This window comes from Tinamus guttatus, unplaced genomic scaffold (genome assembly GCF_059628265.1).
Source record: "Tinamus guttatus ecotype Peru unplaced genomic scaffold, ASM5962826v1 Tinamus_guttatus_pri_ptg000397l, whole genome shotgun sequence".
Taxonomy (NCBI): Eukaryota; Metazoa; Chordata; class Aves; order Tinamiformes; family Tinamidae; genus Tinamus; species Tinamus guttatus.
The window spans coordinates 2,342,673-2,363,283 of NW_028288931.1; positions in this window are offsets into that span (position 1 = coordinate 2,342,673).

Genomic DNA, 20,611 nt, shown 5'->3' on the forward strand with positions numbered 1-20,611 from the left:
ATAGAAGTATTAAAGATTCATCATTTTAATCACAGATATTCTTTTGGGATAAAACTTCTAGCTTTAGCCAGGTGTGCATGTTGCTGTCATTTGCATTTTTGAATCATCTTGTGTAATTGTCACCATGAAAGTGTTATTCAGAAATGTCATAGGTTTTTCATCTTTGTGCAAAACATGAAACATTGTCACTGACTTTTTGTGTTGAGGTTCCCCCATTCGGCTGCCTATTTTGGCACTATTTTCGTTAAATACTTGGTCTTGGCTGCATTCTTTTTTCTGTGGGGTTTATGAAGAATAAACATTTTCTTGCAGATTAAAAATTGCCTTTTTAACTGACCTGTTTAAGCCTGGTATAAAGAATGCATTTTGTTTAAAAAGCACCTTTAAAAAAAAAAAAAAGTTAGCCTTTTGTATGTATTTTTCCTGTTATTCCAGGTAAGTCTTTCCCTTTTGCAGCAGAATTTTACTTTCCTGAAACAGAAGGAAGAACAGATGCTCCTTCTATTCCATGTACAAACTTAGCAAGTTACCCCATCTGTGGGCTTAAAAAAATAATAATTTCTTGAGAATTGCAACAGTCTGTTTTTAAGTTTGGCCTCTGTTCCTTTTCAGCCCTTCTCTTCACTGCAAAGGCGAAGCCGAGATGGACGGTTTGGAGATTTTTAGCATTGTCTAGACAAAAAGAAAGAACTGCCAGTCCCTGATTTTCAGTAGATCTGCTTAATTCTCTTAGTTCCTCCAGCTTCTTCTGTAAAATATTTTTGTTGCCAATTCTGCAGCTGTATTTGTCGTCTTCAGGGTAAGTGAGCTCTCTGGCTTGAGCTACTGCCATAGCTGCTCCTAACCTGGATGCTCCTCTCTGCCTATTCCCACTTCTGCTCGGCCCCTCAGTGCTTTGGCCTCCAAGTAAAATGTTTGTTTTGGGTGCCAAGAAATTCCCTCCTCAGTTAAGTTATATCCTTGCTTAGAAAACGTGAAATTGTTTGCGGGTACCAGTCTCCTGTGCAGGATAAGTGATGCAAATAGAAGGAGGTAACTTAAACGAGCCAACCCTTTCATCTTTAAATGTCTGACATGGGAAATATTTTAATGACTCATCATAAATTGTACTTGTAACGTTAATATAGGAGGAACCTAAAATATAAGACTGCAGAGAGTTTACATGGAGTATTTTGATTTTTCTGTAGTGACGAATAGATACTGTGGAGAGATCTGCTAAAGAAGCTGAAGTATTCAAAACTTTTTCCAGCCAACATAAGTCTAGGAAGAACAGGTAATGAGAAAAGACATTATATGTAATGTTTTTGAACACCTCAGGATCTATCCTTATTAAATTTTTCAATAGAGCAGATAGCACTATGCAATTTTACTTTGAATATCTAAAGAAATGCTCTTTTGTTCATAAATTCCATTCTCTACCTGGGCTGAGATGAATTAGCTTTCCTCACGCTCCCACTTTCTATCTTATTTCACGGTGAGGGGAAGGAAGTACTTAATTGTGTGTATTGAATTGAGTCTTGCTTCATCAAATAGTTGCTCGAAGGCAAAAATTGCTGCTCTCCTGTCAGCTGCAGGTGCAAGACTTCGCTGTAGGAAGGAAGGTGCATTTCCATCTACCTTAAAGCAGCTATTTCCTCCAGTGTGTTTAATGAGAAGAACAAACCTTTTGGTTTTGTTGCTTTGGGGATATTTTTTGTCTGATTTTCTCTCACTTGCTAAAGCAGACGTGAAGGTCAATCCTTACCCTAGCTCTGCCTTAAAGCATTGGGGTTTTGTACCAGAGTGACAGGGCAGGTGCTTGGCCCCCAAACCAGGTGCCTTTTAGCATTTCCTTGTGACAAGGAGCTAGCTGCTCCACATCTCCAGGTGGGGACGTTTGTGTGCAGCATTTTTTGGCCCTTAAATCATAATCAGACTCATTCCAATACCTTTTGATGGAAAACACTGTAAAACAAGCTTAACCCTGGATTCCTTTACCCCTAGTGTCTGCTACTGAGAATAAGCCTGTTTGGATGATTAGCATCTAGGAGTGGAAAGAGACCCTTATCCAGAGTAACCATCTACATTTGACCTCATGCAAGGAGGTGTTTGTGCTGGCAGCCCTGAGCACCACTACAGTGCAGCAGCTTCATCATCTGCAGCAGTAAATCCTTGTTTGGTGTGTTTTGTTTTTAAATTTGTTAGTAATCATAAGCTCAAATATTACAGACATTTCAGTTCCACACGTAGGACTGTGTGTGTGTGGGATGAATGTATCTCCTTGATACGGGACACTGAGATGCCTCCAAATCTTGACTGAATCAGCTGTTGTCACCTACTAAAATAATGCTGCGCAACGTTCAAATAAATAATTTCTAATAATGGGGAATAGGCAAGGGGAAAAGGAAAAAAAAAAAGAATTGATTTCAGTCAAGTTCAAGGGGAAGTGGTTCATTTACCTGTAATCCCTCTGAGCAATAATTGTGCTGTTTCAGAGCATGTTACCACGTTCAGAAAATACTGCTTTTTATTGCTTACAATGAAAATCTTTTAAACTTAACATAGTTTAAAGGTCTTATGTAGTTAACATGAAATTGTGTAAAGGTTCAATTATAATAAGATAATAGCTGCAGTTAGCAAAAGTGGATTCTGCTCTCCTTACATTTTTGGAGACGCTCCAGGAATATCACAGTTTCTTTTTCTGAGGAATGCAGGTTTTCTTGTTCCACCCCAAAGCATGAGCTTAACCATTTCCTTTATTTAGCAGCTATGGCCATAACGCAGTACCCTGATCACACAGAAAGCATCAGCCTCAGGAATTTTCTTATCCCTTGCTTTCATGGCATTCCATTTTGGAGACATATTCTGGCAATACTTACAGAAAACGCATAGCAAGCGGTTTAAAGGCAAGTTAAAACTTCACTAAAACCAGTGGCTGCTTAGAAAACTGAAATAACTAGCATCTTACAATGTCCATAGTTTCTCAATTATCTGTCTCCTGAAACATTTATCACTATATCTTAACAGGTAATTTCTTATACTCTTAAATCCATGCATGTTATATACTGTAAGAAGGAAATAGCCATTTAAAGTGAGACTCTTTCATCTATTTTTTTAAAAAATAAGGTGAGCAGGTCACTGAAAATGCAAACACAGGGCTGCTGCTAATCAGGGTGGTGCAGACTTTATTTCTGGCTTTGAGCAGTTTCTGCAGTCAGGTGTTTGAAACCCTCCTTTTCAGTTTCCTCATCTGCACAGAAACCTATTTATAAGCCACCCCTAACACTTAATCTTCTAAAATACTGAATTATTCTGATCGGGGGGAGAGCAGGGAAGAAAAATGGAGTAAGGCTTTTTTTTAAGAGTGTAGCTTAAATTAAAAAAATTCAGAGAGCCCCGAATAATCCCAAGTACATCTGTACATCTGGATTGGAAACTAAATGTTGTGGTTCATAGCAGTTTTCAATGATTATGAAAATATTTGCTCAAGATTTGATAGAATAAAACAGTATGTCATGAGATTTTTTCTAAAAATGAAACTGACTGAAAGGAAATTGACTTCGTTCCTGCTCTAAAATAACCACAAGAGGGCCCAGAATAGCTGCAGTCATCCAGGCCCTGGTGAGAGCAAGTCACGGACATTAGTCAGTGATTAAAATACTGGGGAGAAAAAAACTCGTGTTTTTTTTTTTTTTCCAAACAGGCATCCGAATGTCATATCTCAAGCCCAGTATGTGAAAGAATATGAAATTCATCATGGGAAGCCCAGGGAGCTGAGAAATGCATTGATTTCTATGATAAGAGAAGTATAATCAATATGTAAACATTCTCTCCATACAAGGCTAAATAGAGATTGAAACAATAAGAGAAAGGATTTTTTCACCCTTTTTTTCTCCATATTCAGAAGCTTTTCTGCTGTAAAAATGGAGGCGATACAGATCCTTGGTTGAAGTTTGATGTAAATACAGTAAACTTTGCACAATATTTAATCATGGCCCAGTGTCTGGTTAATAATCCAGTGTCTGGCTCCTTAGGGCTAAAAACCATGTTGCTGAAATTCTCCTTTATTTGCAGAAGAGCAGCGTGCATCTTTATTTGCTTGGAGGAACTGTTTTACATTTCTGTTGAGATGAATTACTTTTTTATTTTTTTCATTTTTTTTGTACTCTTGAGGTTATAAATTCTCTTTTACACAGCTGAATGCCTTAAATTATAACATTGGAAAAAAAGAAAACCCTGGTGCTATGGTAGGCACAACTGACACCCTATTTTTGTGGCTTCATTGGAGCTGACTGTGTGTAAGCTGTGTTGTTGCTTTGGCTTCCTAATTTAAAGGCAATTAATTACTCCATCCTTACACGTGTAAAATCTCTGGTTTGTCTCACTTTGAGTGTCGAGTAGACTTTAGGAGGCAGCTACACAGAAAACCTGGGTCAGGGCGCGAGTGGTGGGGAGGTTCTTCCTTTAAGAAGATGAGGAGGATTATGGAATGAATCTGCTTTCCCTTTTTTCCTCCCTCCTATTATTGCTTACATCAGTAATCTATAAGCAGTCTAGACCAAAATCAGGATTTTGTGCTTCGAGTTGTATGTACATGTGGAATGAAGAGGACTTTTTGCCTCAAAGTGCACCCAGAGGCTGAGTAGAAGCTATGAACGATCCCTCTAATATTAAGCAAGGACTTTTTTTTACATCTACCTGTTGGAATTTTCTGAATTTAGTTGTGCATCGTTCACCTATATTTCACCACTCCATTAAAAACATTTGCTAGTGTACTCTTTTTAACTTGTTTTGGGTGCTAGTAATGGTAACTCACATATGCACTGGAAATATGCAGTTCCATTAGAGGGGTCTGGCTTTATTTTGTGTATCTGAAATCTGAAAGTGTGTTTCCTATTCTCCTTTACCTGGTCTTCGTGTGAAAATATCAGTAAATTGCTATGCTGTCTATGAGCATCATCTTATCTTTTTAAACTATTGGCCAATTTCAGTTAAATACCGCAGAAAATTAGCAGTAAAAGATATACAAGATTTATTCTACTCTGATTTTCTACAAAAACTTCATTTCGTGCTTGGGATTTAGAGGGCACAGTCAATTTTGAATTATGTCAAGGAACCGTTAAAGTGCCAACTTTAACACCATCCTCCTTGTGTTTTGGAGGAATTTATTTAACTTCTCTATGTTTACTCGTCTGTAAAATGGGATTTTTATTTCTTGACTACTCAGGGAAATATTTTAAAGATCACACCATTTGTTTTTGCTTCCGGCATTTAAAGCCTTATTAAAATGCCCACTATTGCTGAGAGGGACTTCACTGGACTCGGAAATACCATGATACAGATGTGTATTTGGGTGGGAATTTCACTGTGAGATAGAAATAGAAAATATTTGTCTTCCTCCTATGTCTTTGCCTTGCCCATAGAAACAGAAGAAAAAATTTAAATATATGCATATTATTAACAAAAGAGTCTGATACCTTCTGGTCTCTCTTTAAAAAAAAAAAGTTCTGATTTGCCATGGTTAAAGAAAAAAGGAAGGAAATGTAGTAATGCAGTAGAAAAAAGCAGCAGGATTCCCACTTATGTATTGACAGGGGAGAAGCTGGAGGAATTGAAACCATGAGCTTTGCTATATTTTATGTCATGAAGTCATACATTAACGGCCTGGTTCTCACGCTGTGTTTCTGAAAGGCAGCAGCGCTTAGGAAGTCAAAATGCTCCTCGAGTGTTCGCACACAAAGGCAGCCGGCCCAGCGCTCCGTTATCCCGTGTGCTCCAAACCCTCCGGAGGGAGCGTTATCCAGGGGTGCTAAGGGAGCTCTGCGGCCCCGGAGCACGTCTATGTTCTGATCCTAGCCCTGCCATTGGGACCTGATGTACAAAGGTTTTTTACAGAGCAATAATAAGGTATCTTCTTGTCCCACAGAAATGCATCTGGAGAGGTAACGAGAAGATACAGGCAGGAGAAGGATTAAACAGGAGACTTCTCATCACTTGTTTATTGTTTTTTCAGTGTGACATATTTAATAGTAGCTTAACTTGCATTAACCAGACCTGTTGAATCCCTCTGCTCGTAGTTAACAGTTTGTTTTGCTATTTTATTTTTGTATTCCAGTTGTTCCCATGGTGTGCCTGTCCCATTCTCAAATAGCTGGTGATCCGCAGCCATGAGAAAAGCAAAGGTAAGAAATACTGTCGAGTTCTCCCCAACTTGTATATCCGATTGGAAAATTTATTTTATTTTTTCTTAACTCACTTCATCATTATCCAACAGCATCCAGAAATTATTAGGCTGCTATTTCAGGCTTTAGAATTGACCCATTGATTCCATTTCCGATAACAGGATCCTTTAGCCTCCTTTTCACTGGAGGGGATCCCTTTGGGCCGTACGGAAGAAGCGTGCCAGGGATTTAAAGGCTGAGACATGCAAGCTCATGGAGTGAGATCTACAGGTAGGAAAAGTGTAGGGAAGAGTCAAAAGACTTGTGGGAGAAACAAGCGACTTGATGGTCATATTACTTGATGTAACAGGGTGGTCGACGTGATGACAGGGCAAACCAGGTAAGATCCTGGTCTTACTGGGAGGGTTTTTGTCTCCCTTGCTTTTTGTGGCTAATAGTAGCTGATGGAGTTTCAGCCCACTGAAAGTTTGTGATCTTTCTTGACTGGATTTTGGATTGCATGGCTGCTGGTAATACAGTTTCTCAAAACTCAGCCTTCAGAAGTTGTTTAGCCTTATGTTTGGCAGTTCAGCTAATAAGTTACATAATTACAGTTCTAGGAGCAGATCCAGTACCTTTCGAAAGAGTAGCAGAATCTAAATCCCTTTTTTCTGCTTTGAAATGGCATTCATTTCTTTCTCCTCTAAATGGCAACAGAATTAATTTTGGAGCACCTGTTGCTTAAAATGCAGTCGGTGGATTAATAAAAGCATTAATTATTAAAGGCTGCAATTGCTCCCTAATGATTGTTTGCTGCAAAGTTAATGTTTGATTGGAGAAGGTCATCTGCAAGGCTGAGTGGAAAACCTGTCCCTCTAATAGGTGAAGGCCCAATTACCTTCTCTTCATGATATGCACTGGTGCTCCCTGCCACGCTCCACCCGACCACCCTGAGCAACGAGCCTGCAGGAAGAGCTGTTTTGCCATAGGACATCTGCAACCAAAAGGTCACCCTTTTTAATTAGGAGGGAGCAACACATCTGCTGCTGAGAATGAGGTGGCCTCATTGCATATTCCTACCTGAAGGTGAATGTCTGCACCAGAGGGTTTTGCACAGCTTCCTACGACCTTCATTTAACACGGAAGGGAACGAGGGGCTGCTCCTTTAACCCATGGTTTGTACTGCAGTGACCTGCAGCCCCCAGCACCTTGCAGTGATCCAGGCTGCGGTGTGACTGGGGCAGAAGGGACATCCCAAAAGCTCTGTGTGCAGTTGCCCATATAGGATATTCAAGTGTAACTGGATTTTGTGACACTAGGAGGAATCTTCCCTGAAGAGGGGGAATATCCATTACTTTGGCTGAAGAACTGGCTTCTCTGTTAATTTTGGGTCCAGGGGATGCTGTTGGGCCTTTCTGATGTGATCTCCATGCTGACATTTCAGCTCTCAGGCCTGTGCTTTGACAACTTTCATCTACTGAAAGTTAATTGCAAAAGACATCAGGAACCCGGCTCAACCTTTTGATTTCCCAGAAATGGTGACTGATAGTGCTAAGGGTGGGCAGACACCTCAGGTTTTCCCGACCCCGGCACTCACTTCCTTTGTGGTTTCAAGCAAATCATTTAACCTGGCTGCGCTTTGAACTTCTTCCTATTCAAAATGAGGATGATAATGTGCAACCTCCAGAAAAACCCTTGGGAGCCTCGTAGGAAGGGCGTTACTACAGTGCTGCCAAGTCCCGTAGTTGTTAGGAGAACGGATGTTTAACTTTACAATTTAAAACAAAATCCTCTTTTGAGGAAGGCATTGCATTTAGCTGCTGGGTTTTGAGCATTAATAATGTTGCAAGTCCTTGCAGACACTCCCTCACTCATTGCTTCATCAGAAGGGTGAAACTAGTACGTTTTGCAAAAGGAAGCCTAATAAGAGAGGAAACATAAGCTAGGAGATAAAAGCCAGAAGTGACAAGGAAAAAAATAAAATAAAACTGGGGAGAAGCCAAATACTTTTTCTGTGTGACTACAACTGAAGTGAAGAAGGAACACGACATATGAACCTTCTTTATACTAGACAAGACAGTGTGTAAAACCAGACCTGGAAAGGGCAGTTGCTGACATGAAGAAATCAAAGCTGCTACCTTACCATTCAACACTGCCAAAGGCCTTGGAGGTGCTTGTTATAAAGCACTGTTCCTCAGGAGGAAGGAGATGAGGGTTTTTGAGATATTTCTCTTGACTTGTGACATTAGAAGAGGCCATATCAACCTGATAAAGAACTGGGAGATCATTAAGCAGGGGAGAATGGAGAAAAAAAAATAACCTTTTGATCTAGGAAGGTTCTTGCACTTGCTGGACTATCTGCAATTTGTTGCAGCTTTTTTGGGGATGTCTTCATTTAACCTCTTTGATATTCGCAGGTGAGCTCAAAGGAGCCTCTCTAGCCCCTTGGGATTTGGGACCCTTGATTTGCAGCTTTGAAGGAGCCACTGCAAGTGAATGGAGTAGAGTCCAAGCTGCCTGTGCTCTCACCATAGCTGAATATGGACAGGAACATCCTAACAGGTTCTGAAAACAGGAGCCAAAGCAGCAAGAAACTGCACACACGCTGACCGGGACCTCGGGGTTTGCATGTTCTGCCAGTTGAGATTTATCAACTCTTTCCTTTTTTCTCACCATAATTCATAGGGACACAGGGATGTTTTGGTTGCCACAATATTATCAGTGAGTAGCAGTTTGACTCTGGTAGCTGGGGCAGTTCTTCCTCGTAGTTGTGATTACAGCAAGCTCGGAGTGAAGCAGCCTGTATCTGCCTATCCAGTTTCTCCTACATTCAAGCTTCTCAAGCCTGTTTAATACCAAGGTACAGCTCCTGGAGGTTGTCTTTCCTTCTCACTGCCTTAATTTACACAAGTTGGTGATCACCTGATGTCCCACTGAGCATTTTGCTCAGCAGAAGGGTCAGCAAGAGAAAACCCAGTTCTGGGCTGGGCATTTTGGGGAGGAAACGTCTCTTGCAGATCACTTGTGATCTCTGCAGCGCCTGGTGAAGGGGTTCAATGTTTTACTGGGAAACAGGTCAGCACTTTTCAGCTGTCTAGAGCAGAGCTGCTTGTTTATGGAAGGATATGGACAAGTGCCAGAGCAGGACCCAGCCTTCGGATGTGAGTGACATCCCTGTGCAATGCAGAGCTATTCCCTGAGCTTGGGGAGAAGATTTTTCTTCCCAGATGGATGATGATGGGGTGCAGGCCAGACTTTGTGGCAGGGAATGGGGATGAGTGTGTGTTGTTGTTTTTATTTTAATAATCTAGTTAGCAGGAAAAAAAGCCAGAAAAATACCTTGATGGAGAAAAGCCTCCAAATCCCTTATCCAGCTGAAGCTGCAGAGAGAATGAAGGTTGGCAGAATGCAATTATCTAACCTGGAATCCAGCCAGGACCCCAAGGCTCAGCCTCCTCCTCTGCTGAAGAGTGCCAGTAGGTATCTGATAGCTACACTGGGTCCATCCAGTTGTTTTGGTCTTCCCTGGAAGGCTGGAGTTGCTGGAGCAGGTTGTGCCCCTTGGCTTTGTGCTGGGGCTGAGACTTGGCAGCGCTACCTGTGGAATCTTTGCAGCCACGGCTGGCAGCACCTGGGTTGTCCTGGGTGATCCTGCCCCATCCTGCGGGCTGGGAGCCCCTTCCAGCAGGACTGTAGTCCGGAGGCAGCAGAGCCTCCGGAGGGGGGATCACCAGGGCCACCCCGTCGTGGCCTGGGGGGATGTTGGTGCCGGCTCTGTCTGCAAATGTGTCCCGCTGGGGTGTCCCCTGCGTCCCTGCTGGCCACAACACGGCCGCAAAGTTCCTTCTGGTTCCCCAGTGTAAACATTTCAGAGGATCCGGGAAAACCCCCGGAGCGCAGCGTTGCGTGTGCCGCGACCACGGGCCGTGTGCGTGGAAGCGGCGCATTAATTATTGTGCAACAGCCCTGAGAAACAAACGCAGGTTGCCATGGGAGCACCGGCAGCGACAATGTCACCTCGGTTTTGCTTTTGGAGCTCCAAACTGCAATTCCCCTTCTCTCCAAAATAAACACCCCAGCGGGGGTGGGAATGGGGCTGTATTCCCTAATCTGCAAAATTTGACTCCCTCTTTCTAGAGCCAAGGGATCAGATTTGTGCCTCAGCAGCAGGGAAGGGGACTAGGGGACGGCAGGTGGAGAAGCAAATCCAGGAGCCCAGCACAGGGCAGCCTGGAGATTAGGGAATTGCTTGTTTTTTTCCCAATCAGGGATGTGAGGGCCAGGGATTTGTAGGGTGGGAGGCAAGTGCTGTAACCCCCCCTCCTTGGGAGGGCTGCGGTGTACGGGCAGGAGAGTTAAGCGTTAGAAGAGGGTAGGGTAGGGATGCAGGAAGCCATCTCCAAGGATTTGAATGGAATAAATTGGGATCTTTCGTGAGAGAGGAAATGAGGCGAGCAGTAATCTTGAGAATTAACAATGCTGATTTAATAAATGCAAAAATTCAAATGATTGTAGAGCAGTGCAAGATACAATAGTAAATGCCTGGAAGCTGCATTCTCCCTGTCCCTTTCAGTCACTTACATGCACAAAAAAGTGACCTTTTAGCCTACCTCATTTTAATAAACCTTTTCTTGCCTGATTTGCCCCAAGAGCTTGCAGTTTTGGTGCACATTAGCTAGCAGTAGTGAATATAGAAGAATAATCTATTGTCGCCAATCTATTGTATCTTACTGTTGCACCATGGATAGGCCCCATGGATGGGCTGATGGAAGCACTGAAATGTGATGATCTACAAGCAAGTGTCCTGCACCCTTTTCAGGGGCTAATAGCAGTTACGAATATAGAGATACGAAATTTCTCCTCTTCTGGCTGCGCTTGTCCTGTGAGCAAACTCTTTCTGCCTTCAGAGTTGCATTTCCTTTATTTTGATTGTGCAGTTAGTCTCTCACTTCGCATTTGTTCTCTTGCAGTTGCCCAATCTCTTAATTTTTGCAGCCCTTGGTTTTGGGGTTTTCCTTGCTATAGTTAGTTGCCTTGCTATATTAGTTTCCTAGTATAGTTTCCTTGCTATATTTCTGCGCTGTATTCACTGCTCTGTGATCCTGTGTACATGTGGGGATGGATGGATGGATGGATATTTCTCTCTACTAGCTGAAACTTTCACTGTGAGGATTTCTGCAGGTTTACTGGATGTGCATGGAGACCTCCAGTTGCTAGCACTGAACACAGCAAGTTTCACTCCATGGAATCATCGTTTGGGAAGCGGCCAGTGGCTGTCGGGCACTTGCAGGAAAGGAATTGTGTCCCTGGGTTTTACACCCAGCTCCGGTGGTTGCTCCACTGCTTGTGATAGGCTTTAAAATCTTTTTTGGAATTTAAAAAAAAAAAAAAGCACTGCTACCCACACGAGAAAAAAAAATGTTTGATGAAATCATTCATTTTCAAATTAATTTACTCAAAAATACATTTGAACCGAGCAACTAACGACATAACGAATCTCAGCACGAGTTTTGTGTCGTTGGCTTCTGAGAAGAAGATTTATTCTAGGCCAAAATGTAAATCAAAATGTAAGTTCTTACAGTGGTTTTCAGTGCCTTTTGATGACCACATGCAGAAGGAGAATTACAATAGTCCACCTGCTAAATCGAGCAATTGTGGATTTGATTCTTCCACTGAATGGCAGTGATATCTCTGCAGTTATAGCGCAAGCCAAAGCCAAGACAGCGGGCAGCAGGCAGGCATAGTTGAAAAGTAAGTACTCTCCTTGGGTTCATTTTAATTCCCTCTGTATCTTATGATAACTGCTAAATCATCAGCACTAAGAATAGCATTTGCAGTTATTAAAAGCATCCGTCAGTCCACTTAGGCACTGTAGCTGGTGCTAACCCCAATCTGTCTGTCTTATGTTCCTGCTGTGTGGACTCCACACCTGTGGAGTGATCATCAGGAGGGTGCTGATTTAAGAGGGAGAAAGGCAGGCAGCATTGGCTGGGGCAGGAAACAGAGAAAAACCCACAGAGCCTTTGAAATTCTGCTCATAAAGGAGAAGAGAATGAAAAATTGATTTCTCAAAGCTGGCCTAATTCCCCTGCTGAGCCTCAGTCCCTGTCCAGGAGAGAGCTGGGATGCTGCTCCCTGGATTTTCACTGCCCCCGGGTTTCATGGCTGGCAGGAGAACAGGATGGTTCTGTGGAGTCTCTGGCACGTGGGTTGGGGGACTTTGCAAGTGGGTTTCCCTGACAGTCCAGCAGTGTCTTTGGGCTCTACCTGGCACTTGTGCTCGGGGACAGCAAGACCACGTGAGGCTGTGTGTGAGAGCGGGGGTACTGATGAAGGCAGTTACCTCCTCATCCTAAAGAGCAAATGTCCGGTTTACTGAAGCTCAGGAAAGGGGGGGAAAAAAGCCCCAAAGCACCAAAACGGGCACTGATGGTCAAGATTGATGGGAGCAAACAGCTCCTTGGCAATGAGATCCTCTCATTAATACAAGAGCAATTATTCTACAGAAGCACACTAGCCTTTTTTTTTTTTTTTTGGTCGGGGGTAAACCACGTTTTAGCAGCTAATGAGAAGGTTGGGGTCATTTAGTTGAACAGCAGGAAATACAGACATCCTGGTACATTTTTGATGTGTTTTTAAAAATAATCAGTTTAAAAAAAAAAAAAAGACTGCCTCTGTTCATTTGAGTTTAAAAAAAGTTCCTGCGTTTCCTATCACTTCAATCTCTGACCTTAATGTACAGCAGCTGCTGAGAAGTAAATCCAATTCAATGTCCGGATGCCACACGAGTTTGCAGAGGCAGCAGCAAGGAGTTTTTAATAGCGTGAGTGGGCGATGCCTTTTCTTGTGGCCCTGCAGCGCTGTGCTCGGGTCTGCTCACAACGCGGGTTTGCTGCAAGGCAGGACGAGCTGCCGATGAGGAGAGTCCTGCAGCTTGAGAGAACACGTCAGGGAAATCCGTACCTGAACTCCTCCCGTTATTAATTAACCACCTGATCTCTCTCCTGTTCTGTGTTCTCCATTGATTCATTTGCCTTGTTTTCTCTGGTTGGCAGGTGGAGAAGCTAAAATGGGAAGGAGCAACGTTTTGACCTGTTATTCATCCATCAAGACAGTCTGCAGAGGCCAAAATATAACCAGAGTCTCCTGAATCGCAGTCCAGCCCTTAAAACATAAGGTAACACCCCTTCCATCCAGCTCTTCCTGTAGGACTTGATAAAATCAGTATTATTCCTCCCTTTGATCCCTCCTGAAGGGTTAAAGTGCTACAATCAACTGAATCCCAGATGATTTCTCAACTTACCTCAAAACTCTGTGCAAAAACTCTGGGAAGAAAACACAGGGCTTGATGTCTGAGGAGTAACAGCACCAGCAGAGCCAAAGCAGCTGCAGCCCAGGGCAGGGGATTTGGTACCTCTCTGCCAAGAATGGGCAACTGTGACAACTGGTCTGTCCAAAGGCAGGTTCGCTTGTCCCAGGAGCTTTATCCTCAGTTCCTAAGGAAACAAGGCGAAGGTGATTGTATTTTCACCGTGGTCACCTAACTTTTGAAGCTGCTGACAAACTGATTGTCAAATGTATAGAGGCCTCCGAAGTGTTTGAGCCCCATGAGCTCCACAGTGGTCAGCAGCTGAATAGGAGGGATCATAATTCATGCTCCCAGGGAGGAAAAAGACTGCGAGTCAAACAGCTGTGCTATTAGATATCAGGTGCTCCATGGGGGATAGACCCCGGCCACCCGAGTTCCTTGGCTTTGTGAACTTTCCCTTTGTTTTTGCCCTGACAGATCAAACCTTCCTGCCTCTCCTATCTTCCTCAGGGGCTGGAACATCACCAATCACGCTCCTGTTTGCGTGTTCTTGTTCACCATGGCAATACTCTAAATTTTGTTCGCTGATCTCAGGCACTGACTAGATGTGAATTTCACACTGGTGACATGGGCTGCAGCGCAAGGGATGTTTATCCCTTCTTATGCCCTGCTCAGTAGCTAAGGGTGTTTCTTCTAGACTGGCACCCTCCACCCACCTCCTGGAAAGCGCACTCGGAGCGGCATTCCAGAAACGAGACATGATGCAGTAAGAGCCCGAGCGCTTCTCCGTGCGATCCCTCTCCAGCAACTGGAGAAAACGAACAATGACAAAAGCTGCCCTTAAGGGTATTTGCGTCCCAAAGGAATGCACTTAAGGGCTCTGCGAAGCGCGCTGACGTTATTAAAAGGATGTGCGTGGGGAAGTGCTTGTCAGCCCTAAGTGAAATTGATAAAAAGATGTTTTATGCAACAGGCTGTATTTAAATCTAAGGGACAATTTAAGCTGCTTCGTGGGTAATAGCACATCTTTGATTCAGAAGCCATATCTTAAGTATGGAATTAGACAAATTGAGTGTGTTGATGACCTTGTTTTCAGGGAAGGCTCCATCCTGGGTATTGTAGGAAGCAATGGGACTGGATATGCAGCAGAGTGACTTTAACCCCTCAGGGGCTTTCACCTGATGAAGGACAAGGTAACTGTGTCCATCCAGGAGCTGGATGGAGCCAGACAGGGGAGAAAACCAGCCGCAGATTTTTAAAGATCTGTTAGTGGAAAGACATCCATGCCAGGCCTGGGTCCAAAATACTCTCCTGGCTAATTGCATTTTGCCTGTGCAAGATCAGCCTCTGTTTCAACCAATGATCACATTCATTATCGCTCCCTTTCTGAGCTGTCATCTGACGTTACTGTTCCCTGCTGCACTCCACCCCAGAGCTGCCTCCTTTTCTGGGTTCCCTTGATGCAGTTTGGCATCTCTCTGGGCGAGAAGTGCTATTGCTGCCACCCTTCTCTATCAATATCCCTTTCCTGTAGTGCCCTTCTGCCTTGACGCTCAATATCATCAGCTCAGTAATTAGCATCACATTATAATTGAATTGTCAAAATGAGCTTACATCAGAGCTGAGCAGCTCAGCAGGGTTACTGCTGTCTCCTTTGGTCTTTCGTCATCTTTCTACCATGTTGCTATCTCATTTATTAGTCATGATCACACCTAGGGATTAGCTTGGGAGCCTGCTGGGGCAGGTGCTATGTCTCCAAATACCTTCTGCAGGATATCCCAGCCCGGCTACATTAACTGCCTGTTAAAAAGGGCCTGAACAAGCCCTTCTCCCACTGCCCTTTTCAGGATTTACCCCCTATTTTCCTATTTTCCTCTCCCTATTCCTGCTCACCCTGCACGGTGCTTCTGCTCCATGCCCTGATCCCGACACCTCCCACAGAAGCGGGAGTCTCCAAAGGAGCCGAGGAAAAAGCCCAGAGCCTGGCGGCACAGCCGCTTCCTGCGGTGTGAAACAAGTTCTCTGCTGCTGATGCATGTTCTCCTGCCCATGATTTTAGGGTTTCCCTTTTGGCAGCAGCATCGGGTATTTTGCAGATGAAAAGCTGCACAGCAGGAAGGAGGCTGGAGCAGGAAGAAACACCACGCTGGATCTGCCAGGCCGCCGCTGAACGTGCTCTCCTCTTGTCTCGCTGCCTCTTCCTGCAGGATTAATGCAGAGAGCAAACTCCTTGGCAGAAGTAAACACGTTTTCTATCCGTCTGGGATTCCCAATAACTTCTGCTGATGCTCCTGCTTGTAGCCAAGCCACAAGCTTTCAAAGCACCGCTGGGACCCATTTTACAGTAGCATTTCCAGGCACTTCTTACGCAGCGGTTCGCAGGGTGGAGAAAGGAAACGGAGCGATGCCTCGTTGTCTTGTCTGCAGGTGCTTTGAGCTCTTTTTCCTGTTTTGCAGTCATACTTTCCTTCTTCTCTACCTTCAATGGGATACTCTGAAGTTCCCTGGGGAGTATAAATTGCTTGGCCGGAGCTGCTCGCTGGTAACACAACCTCTGTGTGTGGAGAAGGAAAACCTGCAACAGGAGCCGGGAGCCAGAGAGCACCACAGAGAGCAAAGACGGCGCAGGGAGCGGCCAGGGCAAGAGGATCCCCTCGTCTGCAGTGCCACGGCTCCCGCCAGCTCCTGCCTGGGCTTCTCTGGAAGGCTTAGGCTGACTTTTTGACCCATTTATTTGGAAATAGAGGGCAGATCTGTACGATGCACAAGGTAAAAATGCCCAAGAGTTAGAGCAGAAGATGCAATTCAGGTGACACTTTCTCAGCGTGTCTGGCAGGCCAGGACAAGTCACTTTGCTTTTACCACCTACATGAGTGGGTGTCGGATACCCCTGGGAGACTGTGAGGAAAGGAGGCACAGGGACACAGTCATTCCTGATGTGGCAGAAAACGGCTGGAGAGGCACCTCTCCCAGGAACTGCCCTTCTGCTGGATATCAGCAGCTGGGCAAACCCGTTAAAACCAACCCCAATGCTTTAATTCTGGGCTGGTTCCAGCAGGAAAAAGGGCTGAACAGCCTCTTTGCCTCACTGTTGGATGCAGACTGCTTAAAGAGAAAAGGCCTCTTGCAGCTGGGCTAGTGCTGAGCTGTCAGAGCCTGTGGCACACATGGCCCAGCTCTGTGCATCCCTTGCTTTACACACAAACCGACAATTAGGGAATTGATGCAAGCAGTATTACTGCAAAGAATGTGCAGACAGGGGTTAATGTGCTGGGTTAGCAGCACTTTATCTGGTCCTGGTTTCAAGCTGATGAGGTACTTTGCTGCTCTGTGAATACTGCATCCCCCCGTCAGCTGCCCAGTGCCTATGAGCTTCTTGGCTGCTCTATTTCTTTCCTCATTAAAATTAAAACACCCAAACCTGCGTGTTTCAAAGCCCTTCCTGTTCTTGCATTCATCGAGCTCCTACCTCTGCCCTTCCATTCACTGAGCAAGGATTTGCTCAGGAGCAGAGGTTTTTGCTTTGCTGTTGCTTTGCTGTTGGCTGTGGGAAGCGAGCTGCTAAATGTCTGGAGGACAGAAGTGTGCTGAGAATAATCAATATTTTATGATCTCTTCCCAAACAGGCAGGCAGGTCGGGGGGTTTTGACAGCCTGGATGGAGCCGCGTTACTGAACTTCTAGCTCCTGACAAGTGGAATGCCACATTCAGAAGCCGTAAAACGCCACAGGCCTTCGGAGGGAGGCGGATCAAGCACTCCTGTCGCCTGCACCAGGTTCCTCTGGGAATGCTGAGGACGTTTCTTTTGAACATGGTGAGACTTGTTTGGACTTTAATGCAACACCAGCAAAAGGTTCCTGACTAATAGTCTTGGAGAAAGGAGCCTGCAGGGCTCCTGCCAATGGGCCCCTCGACCACTTCCCTGGGGAAATCAGCTGGGGAATCTCCCAGGCTGGCTGTGCTGCTTTGGGGGTTACTCCGTCACTTGGGGATACCAATGTAGGGCTCAGACCTGGTGCTTTTGTTGCAGGCAGAAGTCCACGGCCTCCTCCTGTTCTGAGTGCAATGTGGTTCCTGCTGCAGATGCCTCTTTCCCTCTGCTGTCCCTAGGCTTATTGCCCACTCCCTAAACTGCTCTCTGCTCAAGCTCATCCTGAGGGGAGAGGCCAAGCATTCCTTACAAGACAGCTGCCATGTCATATGGAAAAAGGTCCTGAAAATATACCATAAAAAAAAAAGTCTTCTAGGCTGGAGAGCGGCAATCGACTCATTCATTGCTGCAAGCTCAGGCTGGTGGATGGAGAGGAGAAGAGAGCCAAGGCTCAGCTCCCACATCCTCCTCCTCCCCTCTGTGGGGGGCACCTCTCCCAGCTACCAGCACCCTGCTGCATTTAGTTCTTCCTTTACACTGCATCCCAATTTGCATCTGATTAATTAGCAACCTCTTATTGCTATGGGACTGCCACCTTCCTTGGCCCTTCCTTCCTTTCCTTTGCCAGGTAACCTTCCTTCATTCTCTTATTTTTATGCTCAGATATGGTGTAAAAGCCGGGAAGGGGGGTGCTGTGGGAAGGAGGATCTGGAGCTTGTAGCAAAAGAAATGGAGTTTTATAAAAATATAGCTGGCTTTTGTGTACAGTACAGCAGAAATAATCTGCTTTTGGTGACGAGGAGCCGTGCAGCCCACGCTGTGGGACAGGCTGCAGGGAAGGAAGGCAGGAGGAGGAACCTGGCGTGCGGGGAGGTGAGAGCAGGGCTGGGGCTGGCCCCACAGCGCCCGTTCAGCCCTCCCTGCGCTCCTGCTCCTTGCTGCATCCCCGGGCTGTCCGAGTCGGGCAGCCTCAGCACAGCAGAATGCGAAGAGCCAGCACGGGGAAGCAGCCGCTCTCAAATTAAAGCTGCAAATCAAAACCCACATGTGCTGTTGGGGTGGTCACACACTCGTCAGATGATATTATTATTATCTCTCCTAGAAACAGCACCATAAATAGCAGCAGGGCTTGCCGCGTGCGTTCGCTGCCCCGAACGGCTCAGATCCTCCCAGCCAGGGCCGAGGTCTCCGGCCCCATCCCGGGTGGCCGAGCGGCTGTGCAGGGAGCCGGGACCATCCGGAGCGGGATGGAGCCGCAAGCAGCAGCCAGGGCCTGTTCCCACCAGACCCGGGACCCCTCCCTGGTGCAAAGATGCTCCTGAAAAACATGCTAATCCCTGCCCGGGGGACATCATTATTGTAACGTCTTCAGTCTTTGCTCAGAGACAATTATCTTTCTTCTTTCAAGTTATTAAGATGAAGTTATCAATACCCATATTCTGGTTACTCATACCGTCTAGCAGGGTTCAGAGTAAATGGATTTTGAAAGAAATGTAATCGATTTGGTATAAACAAGAGCAGAATGCCAGCCGGCATCCAGCTGGAATACGGATCGGCGCCGGCCAAGGTCGGAAGGGAAGGCTGGGTTGGTCAGTACAAGCCATGGGACCTGTCTGGATTAATTCCCCTTTTCAACTTATCCTGAGTCAAATTCATTTGGCTTCATCTTCCACTCACTGGATATGAACCCTTTGTCTCCTAGGTTGAAGAGCATCTTCTGATCAACCTTTTGGACCCGTTAATGCTGCACTGCAGGTACAGAATGGTTAAATTTGCACCCGGCGGAGTCCGTGGCACTTCATTCAATTACCAAGTCTGCTTTGGGGAAAGAGAAGGGATCTCAAAGTGCTTCAAAAGCACCAAACAACTTTGTTTTGCAACAACGAAAAAATATGAGAAGCCAGCAAAGGCCAGGGTTATTTTCCAGAAGAGGATTCACAGAGGACCTGGCTCCTCCAAAGGGTCAGTGGCTGCTGTTCCCACTGCGGTCGGCTGAGACCGGAGCACTCGGCTTGGGGAGGGCCAAGCTCCCTGCCCGCGTGACCAGATTCCAGGATTACTATTAAAAGCTCAAAATCCCAGAGTCAGCTCCTCCCCTGAGCCTAAGATTAAAACAAACAAACAAAAAACCTCAGGATTCTGGGCTTGCCTTCTGGATTTTTAGCCTCTGTTAATATCTAGAAACCTCATTCTTTAACGGAGATGAAGACTTGTAATTTGATAGCATAACCCTAGGGGCCCTGTGTAAAAGGCCAAGAACTGCTTGCTCCAAAAGTCACTAAGCAAATCCAGAGCAAAACCCAGAATAAAATGTGACCCCTCCACTCTATTCTATTGAAGTGTTCATTGCAAACTGCTTGTTTCTTTTTTATTTTTAACTTATTGGCATCTTTCAGACTGTTGCGACGCTGCCAGCCCTTTCTTCCTGAGAAGGATGAAGGATATTTTGTTAGGATAGTAATTCCAGCTAAAGCCGAGGCCTGGATGGCTGGGAACTCCCCAAAGGCTGCATGCAGTGCATATAGGTCTGACAGAAACATCCTGGCTGCAGGGAATGGTCTCGGCACGCAGGAAAAACAACAAGCTGGGCTGGAGGGTAAGGAGATTATATGGATTAAACAAGATGAAAAGAGATGTTTACAATTATTATTAGCTTCCAAATCTTCACAGCCAGAGCAGCAGGGCACTGCCCATCTGTTGTTTTACGTCCACACTGCCTCAATGATTTTGTTCCTCGCTGCATATAAAATTGGATGTTCTGGTACAACCCGAACTTAAAGCAACCCCAGCACCTGCAAAGTCTGATGCTCTGGTGGTGGAGCTGGAGAAGGAAGGCCCTGGAAAAACCCTTGGAGAGAGGGAAAGGGCATCTCCAGTGCAGTAACATAACCCATGAGAGGACAGGCAGTATTTCTGGGGAAAAACAAAAGGCAATGCAGGCTTTTCTTAAGGAAAAATTTTATTTATTTTTTTTTAATTTAAAAAAGGTTATAAGTGAGAACATAGTTCCAATTAACTCCTTGGGCATTTGCAGTATAAATCCCTTATCTGGGTAGGCCATAACCTGGTAGGGAGACATTGCTCTGGGCTGCCACACTGGGAAGGGGATGGGAGATGAGGAGAGGGGAAACTCTTCCAGAAACCTGCTCTGGAGGTGGCAGGAGGATGAAATCATTTAAAAAAGTAAATATGTGAAAATCACGGGATGCATTTCAGCAGTTCTCTCCTAAGGAATCTTCTGAGCCATGGAGCTGTTTCCTAGAGGGAATTTACCTTGGAGAGGGAAGGGTG